Here is a 13,292-nt window from a genome sequence, read left to right on the forward strand (position 1 = left end):
ATAATTAAGTAGGTAGGGAGGTTAGGATGTGGTAGGCTAAGGGGTATGGAGATAGGAGGGTGGAAGATGTAGGTGTGGGCAAGGTAGGTGTAAATGTAGATGAAGGGTAGTGGATGAGTATACTAGGATGGGGAGAGGGTTAGATAGGTAAAGGTATAGGTTAGATGATGGGATGTAAGGTAAGGGACATGAAAGTGGTAGGTTAGGATAGGGATAGGAAGGAGGTTAAGGCATGGGGTATGAAAGGTGGATGGAGGATAGAGGATAGGAAGGTGTGGGTGTAAGATGGAAGGTGTGGGCAAGGTAGGTGTAAATGTAGAGGAAGGGTAGTGGATGAGTATACTAGGATGGGGAGAGGGTTAGATAGGTAAAGGTATAGGTTGGAAGATGGGATGTAAGGTAAGGGACATGAAAGTGGTAGGTTAGGATAAGGATAGGAAGGAGGTTAAGGCATGGAGGATGGAGGATGGAGGATGGAGGATGGAGGATGGAGGATGGGAAGGTGAGGGTGTAAGATGGAAGGGTGGGTTTAAGTTAAGGGAGGTTTAGGATGGGATGGAGGTTAAGGGGTGTAGTGGTGTTGTGACCATTTCACACATCGCCCCATACCAAATGGGGACCCCCTCATTTTGCTTGTTTTTCGCTCGTTTTCGCTTTTTGTTTTTAGGGTTTTGTCAGTTAGTTGGTCGTCTGGATTTAGGGCCAAGCCTTAGGGTTTTAAATTTTGCCTTTTCAAGCCAAAATCCAGTCATTTTTGAGAGCTTTTGAGCTTCTTTTCTAGAATGCAAATTTTGAATGCAATGATTTCGCCAAAATGGTCTAATTTTCAATTGGAATGTTCATGCAGAGCTTAAACTTGTCTAAGTGTTGACCGTCAATATGAATTTTTGTCTGATTGAATATTTTGACCAAATTTTGACTTTTTTGAATTTTGATCCTGGGCATTGGAATTGATTTGTTTTCGCCTCGTGAAGTGTTAAAATGTGAAAAATCTTGTTATTTTGGCCTGTAGGAGCAAAATCGCTCCTGTCCCTCAGTGAAGGACGGGAGCTCAATTTCAAATATCTCATCATCCTTGCAGAGTCCAGACAAATTTTACGTTTGAAGTGATGGAGAACGACGAGATCTTTCCATTGAATATAAATTGAAGATTTTCATGAGCACAGAAAGGCCTCCAGAAGGAAAATCGCTCCTGTCCCTCAGTGAAGGACCGGAGCTACAAATCAAATTTCGCCTCGTCCTTGCAAGATTTTAATGACTTAGCAATTTGAGGACGTCCAAAGGAAGATGCTTTGCCAAATGAATATAATTTGAGATGCAAAAACGAAGGAAAATGACCTATATTGACTAAATCGCTCCTGTCCCTCTCCAAGGGACCAGGGCGAGGTACCTTGTAGCTCTCGTCCCTCTCCCAGGGACCAGAGCGATTTCCTCCATTTTGCAAAATCCAGACAAGGGTCAAGGCAAGTTTACGTTCAAAAACAAGGGAAAACATGAGATGAACGCATTGAATATAATTTGAAGATTTTTGGACGTCCATACCAGTGTTAAATGCCTAGTTCGCTCCTGTCCCTCAGGAAGGGACCAGAGCGATTTTTGATATAATTGCTTTTCTTGCAAAGTTACAAATGATGTCAAGGCATGAACGAATAGAGAGAAGAAGGACGAGTCCGTTGAATATAAACTTGGAACCAGGCAAAGTGAGATAGTGGCCACAAGGGAAGGATCGCTCCTGTTCCTCTCCAAGGGACCAGGGCGATGATGATGATAATACTCTCTACGCAAGTTCAAGGTCGTTCCTCCAAGGTTCAAGACCGATCCAAGTCAAGACGAAGGGTGGCGAAGACATTTTAGAGCATTTCCATCAAGCGCAAGGTTGTAAAGGTCATCACATGGAAGGAATGTGCACTCTAAGACCCATATCGCTCCTGTCCCTCTCCAAGGGACCAGAGCGATATTTCTATTAAAACATCGATTTCAAAAGACAAGCAAGTGTTAAGCTACCAAGAGGATCGCTCCTGTCCCTCTCCAAGGGACCAGGGCGATATTGGATATATTGGCCAATTCATGCGAGATTTACGTAAGGTCAAGGTTTCGCAACGTCTTGGAGGATCCATGGTATGATAGGAAGATGATACACGAAGATTGCAAATGTAAAATAATCACCAAAATGAACATAGAGCTCACATCGCTCCTGTCCTTTGGACAAGGACCAAGGCGATCTCATCAAAGGCACTCATGTTCCTTCAAAACGAGGCAAGGCGAGGACAAACAAGGCAAGGGACGACGTTTTGAAGGACATTGCAAAGGAGATCGAAGTTTAAAAGTCACCAAGATCAAGGAAAAAATGTGGATCGCTCCTGTCCCTCTCCAAGGGACAAGGGCGATGATCCTTATAACATCGAAGGTACCTTGCAAAAGCGAGTGGGACGTGCGCAAAGGACACAAGCAATGATATTATTCGCCTTACAATGGAGGTACGAAGGTCAAAGATACAAGATGAACATGAAGACATGAAGATCGCTCCTGTCCCTCTCCAAGGGACAAGGGCGATGTTAGGCCAAACATATGATATTCTTTGAAAATCACGTTAAGACAAGGACGCACAAGGTTTTAAAAGGCATTTGGAAGATGATACAAGGAAAGGATCGTACCAAAGTGGAGAATTTTAAGCAAAAACCTTAGGATCGCTCCTGTCCCTCTCCAAGGGACCAGGGCGATAATGGTCATAAGATGCACTCGCTCGCACAAGAAAGAAATTCAAATTCGAAGGACCACCAGATGATCGATTTGGGACGTGGAAATGAAGGAGTTGAACGTTAAAAACGCAAGAATCATGCCAAAGATGGTGAATCGCTCCAGTCCCTCTCCAAGGGACCAGAGCGATGAGGTACGTCCCTTTATTTTCATATTTTTGGCGCCAAATTAAACAATTCGAATTTCCTTAAATGCTAAATCGATTTAAAAATTGAAAATCTTATTTAAATTGGCATTTAATATGGCGTTGATCTTTATTAATTATTTTTTTGCCTTTATTAAAATCAAAATTCTCATTTAAAAAACGCAAGGCATTAATAGTTAATTATTTAATTAATAAAAAAATCGATTTCAAGCGCTCATATATGGAAGTCGGCCTTGTTATGTCATTGCAAATCATTTAAAAATCGTTTGAAATTGTTATATTTTATCAAGTCGGCCTAAGGGATAAATCGATGAGAGCGCTATATATAGGGGGGTGAAAACTATTATTTTCACATCATTATTTTACCTCTCTACATGCGAATTAAGGAAGACGAAGAAAAGTGTTAAGTGTGTTCAAAGATAGTGCGAATATTATCCAAAGGTGGCGCGAGTTTCATTCATCCAAAGGTGGCGCTAGTATCATCTTGTGTGGAGTGCGAAGTGTGTTTGAAGAGGTGCGAATTCCATCCAAGGTGGCGTAAGCAATCAAAGGGTGGTGCGAATTTGAAGACCACGCTTAAGGCGAATTTGCTAAAGACTTGGAGATTTATTTGTGCGAACTTGAAGATCCATTTGAGACCACGTCAAAGGCGATAATTGAAGATCACGTTCTATCCAGAGGTGGCGAAGTCAATTATGAGGGGATCATATTGAAGATTACTTCATACCTCAAATTTTGCCTAGGCAAATTTTGTTTTTGCATTCTAGAGTTAGCTCTCTATCGAGGTATGGCGATTTAATTGTTATTGTTTTATTCATTCATCGTCATATTTCAATTTTTGAAATTTTGAGTTGATTTTCTCTTGGCTCAATTGTTGTATTTTAGGAAATGATAACTCTAGAGACTTATCATGAGGTTTCCTAAAATTTATCTCTCTTATTTACGTTATTTATTGCAAAAATCTATTTCTTATAATGAAATGTTGTGTAGGTATGGCGACCCCAAAGGCGGGAGCATCCACCAGTCGCTCGGCTCTCATGAAAGAAGATCAGAAGACTGAAGAAGTGGAGACCAAGATCGTGTCCAAGTGGAGCAACATTGGAGATACCAACTTGGGGAACTTTAGCACGAAGAAGTTCCGAGAGGTCCCTTACATCGGCAAGCCATCACCTGTCGCCCGGAGAATAATAGAGAGCGGCATCATTAAGGCGGCCGGTTTTCCTCCAGCCATTCAGTGCCACGAGTTGATGATCGAGTGTGCCCGTCATTACAATCCACAGTCCAGGACAATTGTGTCCAATGAGGGAAACACTTTGGCGTACCTTTCAGAGGAAGCCATAAGTGAAGCCTTCCATCTTCCAGAGCACAGGGACATGATATACAAGAGCATTGAAGGAGCCAGATCAGTGTACGATGATGATCCAGATGCTTGCCTAAGCATAATCAACAAGAACTGGCTACTTAAGAGTCGTCCCCGTCTGAGCAAAGTACCGAACACACCACACAGGATTGATTTCCAAGAGGAGTACAGAGATTTGATCACCATGCTCAACAGAGTTACAGGGGCACCTCATGCCTTCTATTTTGAGAAATGGATGTTTTACTTCATCCAGGTGATTGTTCAAGGAAAGGGTACAACACATTGGGCTAGGATAATTAGCCATTGCTTAGACGTACAGTTGAGAAGACTCAGGGCCACTAAGTCCTTCCACATGAGTTCATACGTCATCTATGCCTTAATCAGGAGCGTTGAGTACGCAGGACTACCTCATAGAGGAGTGATTGGAAGAGGACCCGGCGAGGTCAGAGTTTGTGAATCCTATACCTACTTGCATCATCCACCAGGGAAGAACTACAAGTTAATCAATGATACTTTCACGATGAACATCACAAGGAATGTGCAAGGAGGGATTCACAACAGATTATCTCAGGATGCCCAGGAGTTCATCAAGAGGTACGGTGCTTGGTTCATTCAGTTTCCCAAGTTCACTGACATTAGAGTGTATGGATGTCCTTTACCTCCATACATGTTGCCGAGGTACCCGACAGACAGAATTGTGTTACTTGAAGTAACAAGGCAGTTGGCAGCATATGTGAAGGCATTCAGACACAGACATCAGAATGGAGTTCAGGTACCTATTATTTTGGGTAATTCAGTTGAGGTATGTCCTAATGTCTTAGCCATGGATGACGCAGAGAAGGAGTTAGCCTTGTATCCTTTTTCATCTTTTGCTTGGAGGAATAGTTTTGATCCACATGGACATTTAGAGGAGACGGTCGGTAGAAGATTTAGACATGAGTACCAGATTGAAGATTTTATGATGAATCTCCTAGATGATCTCGAAGTAAAACGAAAGATACATTCTAGATTGCCTTTGGATTTCATCAGGAAATGTAAGATTTACAGAGTAGCCGACCAAGCTCAGGACAACGGCAGGCACATCCAATCTTCATATGATAGAGAAAGCAAAACAATAAGTTTGAATTGGAATGAGCCCGAGGCCGTGGATTTAGATGATTTGATGGCACCAGTCTTGTCTTGTACTCGCAGATGGGTAGACGTTCAGCATCAGAAGTTGAGAGAACAAGGCATAGCCATGTCTTTTACTTTGGAAGAAAAGCCAGCTGAAGGTGGAGCCAGTGTTAGTGAAGGCAATCCTAATCCTAGGAATTCAGGTGAAGGTAACCTTCGATGTGCCAGTGAGGGCAGTCTCCATTCGAGAGGTTCAAAGAGAAAGGAAAGATCAGAAAAGAAAGAGCCTTCCAAGAAAAAGCAAGGTGCTAACAAAGATCAAACACTAGGTACTTCTTCCAGGCCAGAGGATAGAACAGTTCGAGTGGAAGAATCCATGGAATCGATGGTACAGAATGACAGACAGGAAGAAGAACAGGCACAGCATGTTTCATCCGATGGATCTCTCCAAGACTATGATTTAGATAATGATAATGAAGTAACATCTCCTCCCAGACAAGAAGAAATGGTACATAAAGAGATTCAAGTTCAAGAGACAAGATCAAATATCCCAGATTGGTTGAAGGAAAGATTGACTAAGGTGATCGTAATTGAGGACGAGGACAGTGCAATTGATTTAGAGAGCCTTGTTGGACGCTCACATATGACAACAGAGAAAAGGAAGGCTACAAAGATGTCCAAGATGATTCGAGATGAGACTGGATCAAGAAAACTGCAGATAGCTACACCGGCAGCAGACAAATATGAGGGTGAGATCCTAGCAGAGGACTATCATATACAGACTATTGAGTTAGGACCATCCACAGCAGAGCAGACTTTAGATGATGCCACCGACACATTTGAGGCATTGAAGGACAAGTTTAGAGAAGAAGTAGAAAAGAATAGAAAGCTTGAGAAAGAGGTTGGTGCATGGAGGACATATTTCAGTCACATCAATGAACCTTTGGGACGTCAGGATCCAGTTAGATCACCATTGCAGGCATTGCCCCTTCAATCAATCAATGAAGCAGAAAGATTCAGGAATATGGTCCAGCGTACATGTAGTTGGATGGATAGATCTCACACGGTGGCCATAGAGTTTGTTACAAGGATGTCGAAGATCACCCATCAGGCTATCCAAGTTCTTGAGATTATTCACAGATTGATGGCAACAGTAGCTGCATTTGCCCATACCAAGGACGTTGTCATCCCTGTCTTGAAAGTTATAAGACATACATCCAGAAGAATTTTAGCACAAGAGAGGATCTTAGAAGGTGATTCTCACAGTTTGTTTCAGTGGTCAACCTTACTCCATATAAAGAGTGTTCTCTTTGAGGACATCAGTGTTAGATGTGGCCAAGTTGAGGAGGTGATCAATCCGATCCAGGACAGAGTATTTGAGGTACTTCGTACCATTCTTGGCAGAAGGATCGAGGTCGAGACAGATGTGGATTTACAAGAATTTGAAGATAGAATCAAGATCATCTTTCGCAAGGACGCAGATGTTACAGATGAGCAGTATGATCAGATGTATGCTACCATGCTCCTGATTGATAGAACAAAGGAACTTGAACCTACTTGGGACACAGCTCTTCTAGATGCATTTGATCAGGTTATCCACTTAGAAGAGAGTATCAAGAATCTTCCCGAGATTCCAAGCACAGAAATCGAAGGAATCGTGACAAAATTCATTGCATATGCTAAGAAAGAGAATTGGAAAGGGAATAAGATTCTAGATGAAAGGTTGTTACAGATGACATGACATCTTATTTCTCATTGGTTGATACCTCCTAGATTTTTGTGCCAAATTTAATATTTGGCTATGTATTTAATATTGTTCAGTAAAAAGGAGGTCATTTGTAACAAACCCTAATTAGGGTTTAGGTGTCATGATCTTGTCCATTGATTTACTTTCAATCTGGACCTTTCATTGTAACTGGGGATGCTATTTATACCCCCATTTTTCATTTCATTTGGTAATAGAGTTAATAGTGAATAAGTGTTGAGAGAAGCAATTTTTATTTTGTAGCAAGATTGAGTCTTGAAGAGAGAAATTCAAGCAATTGTTGTATATGATGACTTGGAAATCAATAAAATATTGAAGTTATGGTGTTTTGTTGCAAATCTCTTAAGTTATCTTCATGGTTGCTGGATGTACTTGAATCACGCTCAATCAAAGTAGTTTGTTAATTTGAAAGGCTAAGTGTGAGATTTGATATTTGGTAGGATTCGCTATCCAAACCACTAGCTTCTTGCTGATTGTAGGAACGCCTTGCGTGGTCGACTGGAAAACATTTTTGAGTCCTTAACCTTCAAGCATTTTCGCATCTAGGATATGTACCTTCGTAGTAGTGTCCTTGGTCTTTGATGCATTGAACACCATTATTACCTTAGAAGATCGCACTAATTTCAATTGAGTTGTTATCTTATGGCAAAATTGAAGTTAGTTGAGTCTTGCCAAATCTCATTCATGCTAAGTCGTTCATAGGGTTAGGCTAGATTAGACTTCCTTAAACCCTGTCCTTTTTCCATTTTTTTGAAAGTTCCTTTTAGATTAGTAAAATCTTCGAGCCTTTGGAATCCGTAAGACGCCTTGAAGGAAACAGCAAATCACATCATACCACTAAAAAAGCTTGTCCACACGTGGAGACCCCACTAAAAGAACCTTGGAGTCCATCTAACTGATCCTTTTTGCAGATCTTCAGCAGTTAGAGACTATTTTCTCAAGAGAGGATAAGATGCCTGTTGGTATTTTATTCTGTGTATGATTGTGTACAAAATACACGTCAACAAGTGGTAGGAGTAAATGTAGGTGAAGGGTAGTAGATGAGTATGTTAGGTGAAGGTGATAAAAGATAAGGAGAGATAGAAGGTAAGGGATATGGAAGTGGAAAGGGTAGGGTGAAATGGTGATGGTAGGAAAGGGGAAGTGGAAAGCCGTCAAGATGGATGGTTATGGAATGAAGAGAGAGACGAAAAGGATGGAAGGGTGGAATGGTGATGGTGAAGGTGAGGAATGGAAATGAGAGTGATCGGGCCTGCGCACCCACGGGTAGTGTTGGGAGAAGTGGAAGCGATAAAATCTTGGCTGGGCAAAGGAAGTGTCGAACCTTGGTACATCTTAAAGAGACAAACTTGATCAACTTGAAGAGACAAACTATACCTTTTCAATGCAAAGGTTCATAGCGAAAGACTCAACACTAATGAGAACTAAGCTAAGAGGACTAATCCTATAAAGCAAAAAGTAGGGGTCCCCATTTGCAATGGGGCGATGTGTGAATATGTCACAACACCTCCCTAGACTTTGTTTCATCGAGGTGGTTATTTTCAGCCGATTATCCACTGCAACTTCCATTTCCCTGCATTCCCTATTAAATTTTTTGCCTTCACTTTTTGTTGACACAATCGGCTTTATTTTTAATTGATGAGGACTGACTGAGTCTTAATTTGTAGAGAATCATTTTCTTCCCCATCCAAAGAGTCCTCTTCACAATTATCAATCTCCTTATCTACACGAGGAACAATTTGTTGGTTGTACACTTAAAATGGGTGAATGGGCAATGCAAGATTTTCACTTCTAATACCTCCTTGTTCAGATCAAGCTTTGGGCTGTCATGGGAAAATAATGTTTTTGGATTGCTTTGCAAGCAGGACATTCTCTACACAGTTTTGTTGCCCTCTTTTTCCATAATAGGCTCATTTTTCCTGTCATTGTGACCTTCTAGAGGCCTCCTTCCAAAATTGCTTCCCCACCCCTTTGAGGAAGATCATGTTCCCTAACATCTTTTGGTTCCAATTTTTGACAAGCTGAGGATTGATGACTAGATTTTAAACATACCTCACATATAATTTGTGGACCTTCTAATTCAATTTCTTGACATCATGTGCTTACCAAGTATTTTAGTTCTATTCTCACTGGAAGAGGACGATGGGAGAGATTGATGATAATGTCAGAGGGTGAAGCTAAGTAAACTGTGGGCCAAATTACTAGCTTTGCCCTTTTTGACATCAACATCCACTTTAATAAACAATTCTAGGGCATTGCCGATCATTGCTAATATAAAAAGATCCCAATAGTCTGGGAGTAGATTATAGAGACACAACCACATTGGGCCTTCTGAAATTTTGTGGTTGAGCAGATTAAAATTTGCCAGCTAATCTTATTGGAAAAAACCAACTCCATCAATCATCCATGGGCCACCAGAAAGGATCTCCAATTCTGGTTCTTTCTTTGAGCATTTGATTGTAAAGAAACTTCTATATAGCAGGACACAAACATTCCTTAATCATTAGTGATCCATTTTTCGATTCTATCCTTAGAGGACCAGTACTTTGCAAGCTTTGCGAAGAAGGATTTTTCTCCAGCTTAAGGGAGGAATGTTCCAAAGCATCCTTGTCCGATTTGATTGCCAGACAATGCCAATTGATTTTCCGTTGTCCTAGGGTATAGAATTCACCCTGGATACGTTTCCCCTAGGAAGCGATCTGGATTCTGTGACCAAGTTTTCAGATTTTTGATCCATTTCTTTTTAGGCTGTTTTTTTGAATTTGAAATGGATTGCCATGCTCAAAACTATTGCCCAGGGGTGTTGAGAGTTATTTTCATTGACCTTCTATCTTTCCATGTGTGTTTGTGCCCCCAATACTCCTTTATCAGCCACCTGTTATGAAGCACACTGTTTCTATTTCATCTTTTCTCCTTCTGAATCAGTTGTGGCTTCTTCCCTATCTATTGTCTGACCTTTCTATAGATTGCCATTCTGGCCTTTGTAGGCTCTGATGTGCCCGAGTGTGAAACCATCACCCCAGCTTTTGTTTCATTGAAGCTTGTTTTCATCCCATATTTTGTTGTTCTTGTCTTGATTTTAGTGAAATCTGCCCCACAGCTCTCTGCTCTTTGTTGCATGATTGCAAAAAATTGTATTTCTAGAAAGTTTATATATATACACAACTTGTTTGTTTAATTGTTTGTATACTGTATATCTTGTGTTGTGGTTAAATTAATGTTTTAAATAAGGGAATGATAAACATCTTTAGTTGACATTTTATGCGTTTGTTACAATGTTACTTGTGTTTGATGTCTATTTGATTAAGTTGAACTTAAATTTCATTGAACTTCAAAACTTAAAAATATTAATCTTGCTATAGTATTTTTATAGCCGACTCCTTGCTGTTCCCAAATCCTGGATTTTTTGGTCATACCCAAAACCCTGTCCATGTGCCCCCCCATCTCAAAATGAAGAAACTGTTTTAAGTCGATACTAGATTTATGGAAGGCCATATCAAAGGTTGACAAATACGATGTTATCATGATTTTTTGGGTTGGAGTTTATGAGTCTTAATGGCTCAAATGCCAGCCCGCCCTCTGAGTTTAGCTGTGGAGTTCTCCAGCCAGCAGTATATGGAGCACAAGGCATTGGAGATAGAAGATCTTATTAGAGTCAACTAATGTTGAGAAAATAAGACCTGTTCAGTGATCATCCGAGACAGGCAAAACTATTGAAAGACTCTGGCTAATGTTCAATGACAGGAAAACTTGCAGAATTGATGAAGGGACTCTTTGGAGGGTGTTTATAACGGCAATGGTGATCATCATCTTATATAATGCCCTTGAATGTGTATGGTACAGCATGACCACCATTTTGAACATGTGTTGAATAATAGTATAGCAACTCAAGAAAAATTTCTCATTTAAATTATTAAAAAATTATGTGATGTTTTTTGTACTTATGAATTAAGCTGTTTCTAGTACCAGTTCGATCTTTATGGTATTAAAAAAATGGAGATATTAATGGCGATACTTATTCTAGACTCCAATTTCCCTCTCCACCTCGACGCGCCAAGTTTCTTTCAGAAAGATAACAGACCTAAGACTGAAGCGCCTCCTTCTCCATTTGGAATTCCTTGTTATATTGGCAGTCAAAATGATTCTGGGTAGTGGGCACTTGAACAGGGAGGAGTATCCCCGGGATAACATTAGCATTTCCTCCAGGTTCGTAGCTTCTTTGATGGATTTAAAACTAGCAAAGCAAGCTGTATGGAGTCTTACAAAGAAGCTATTCCCAGAAGAGATTCTCCAGGAGCTCCAAGAAATTCTAAACAAGCCTATCCATGATTCAGGGGCTCCTCGGCTAGGTGATAGAATTCTGTTTAATGCCCATGGTGAGCTTATCAACTACTACCCTTTCTTGCTAGAAAGGGAAGGATTTGGATAGACACAGGATGTTTGCCAGAGTAGGTCTCAGATACCTTAAATGGCGGTTCTTGTGGGAAAACTCGGAAGACCAAGGCAGGGAGGATGATCTTCTCCAATTTGCAAGACTTAACGGTCTTCTGCCTATGAAAACAGAAGATGAGAGACCCCAGGTTGAGCAGGTTTGCAGGGGTGGTGCTAGAAGGGGTCGTCATGGGTCTGGTCGTGGCCGTGGCCGTCCTCCGAGCAGAGGCCGTGGGATAGCGAGAAATGCTACTTCTCAACCTGAAATCTCCAATGAAACTGTGAGCTAGGTTTCTAATTGAGCTCCGTTTAAAGATACTTACTGCTTTTTTAGACTCTTGTAAGATCAATTTTGACCTTTATTTAGTAAAATCTCTGTTAATTTGGCAGTAGAGAATCTGCCACCCAAACTTTTTATAGTTTTTTAATGATCTTAGACTGCATAAATGATAGATTTTGGAAGGATACAATATGTTGTTTATGGTCTGCTTGTCTGGTTGCTCTCCTTCTCGAATTCTGAGAAGGGCTACAAAAGCTCCCAACAAGCTTTTTGATAATTTATCAAATAGCTATATCAATACTGTAATTATGCATAATTAATATAAATCTGGCTCTGCCTTTACTGATAAAAAAAAAGTCTTGTTGTCAAAACACTTCTTACAGGTGGAGAAATTTGGTAAAATTATGTTAAAAAATGACTTGTATTTGAAGGCTTAAGAAGATATGGCTGAACTTTCTCATATGATATATTCAATGCACTAGATATCTTGTCATCAGCAATGCTCACTTCAACCTGTTTCTATGTCCAAAATTTATGGTCATTTTGAACGTTTATGTATGTTGCTAGCATTACCAAAACTCTGATGAACATATGTATAGTTACAGCAGGACATTGTTCTGTGCTGTGGAAGTGAGGACTCATTTGATGCTAAGAGGTTTTCGCAGTGAATATATTATTGTCACCAGCTTCTAATAATTGGAAGGATTGTGTCTACGTAAAGATAGGCCAGCTGTTTGATGCTAAGAGGTTTTCTCAGTGAATATATTATTGTCACCAGCTTCTAAGAATTTTGTTTGTAATCCAATAAACCATTCCCATCGTTCTATCCTTTGCTCCTTGATGCTTGAAAGTTATAAAATTGTTTGGAATTTAGACCAACGATTTTAATTTTTTTAATAACCTTTAATAATTGAGACTTAGAGATTCTTTATGATGTGCTAGTTCGGTACTGAGCATTTTGTTATTGTAACATATGAACTTCTTAATTAAGAATGATTAGTTAATGTGATTTATAAGTGTGTTTAAGGTTTTATAATTTTTATTTAAAAAAATATTGGCCACTGAAATACTTAAATTTAGTGGAGGAAATTCCTTAAAGCACTTTACATAAGTGTGGGTATGGTTTTTAGTATTTATGTCACAGATGTTATTCAGACGAAATTGATAATCAACTTGTGCAAACAGCCACACCATGAGTAGAAATATCATTTGCCTAAACGATGGAAGATATCGTAAAATGTTTAATGGAGTACATGTGTAATGGCTCTTTTTATCCTCATTGACCAAACAAACACCCCAAGCTTTTGGGTAGACCATTGTATTTGGTAAGAATGGCAAGGAGGTCATACTGGTTATAAATCATTAGAAGCACCGAACCATTTTTAATTGATTGCTAACATGGTTGTTTGAATTTGTTTCTTAGAGGGAGATGCTTTAAAAT

Source organism: Cryptomeria japonica, chromosome 7 (assembly GCF_030272615.1).
Source record: "Cryptomeria japonica chromosome 7, Sugi_1.0, whole genome shotgun sequence".
In the NCBI taxonomy this organism is placed as follows: Eukaryota; Viridiplantae; Streptophyta; class Pinopsida; order Cupressales; family Cupressaceae; genus Cryptomeria; species Cryptomeria japonica.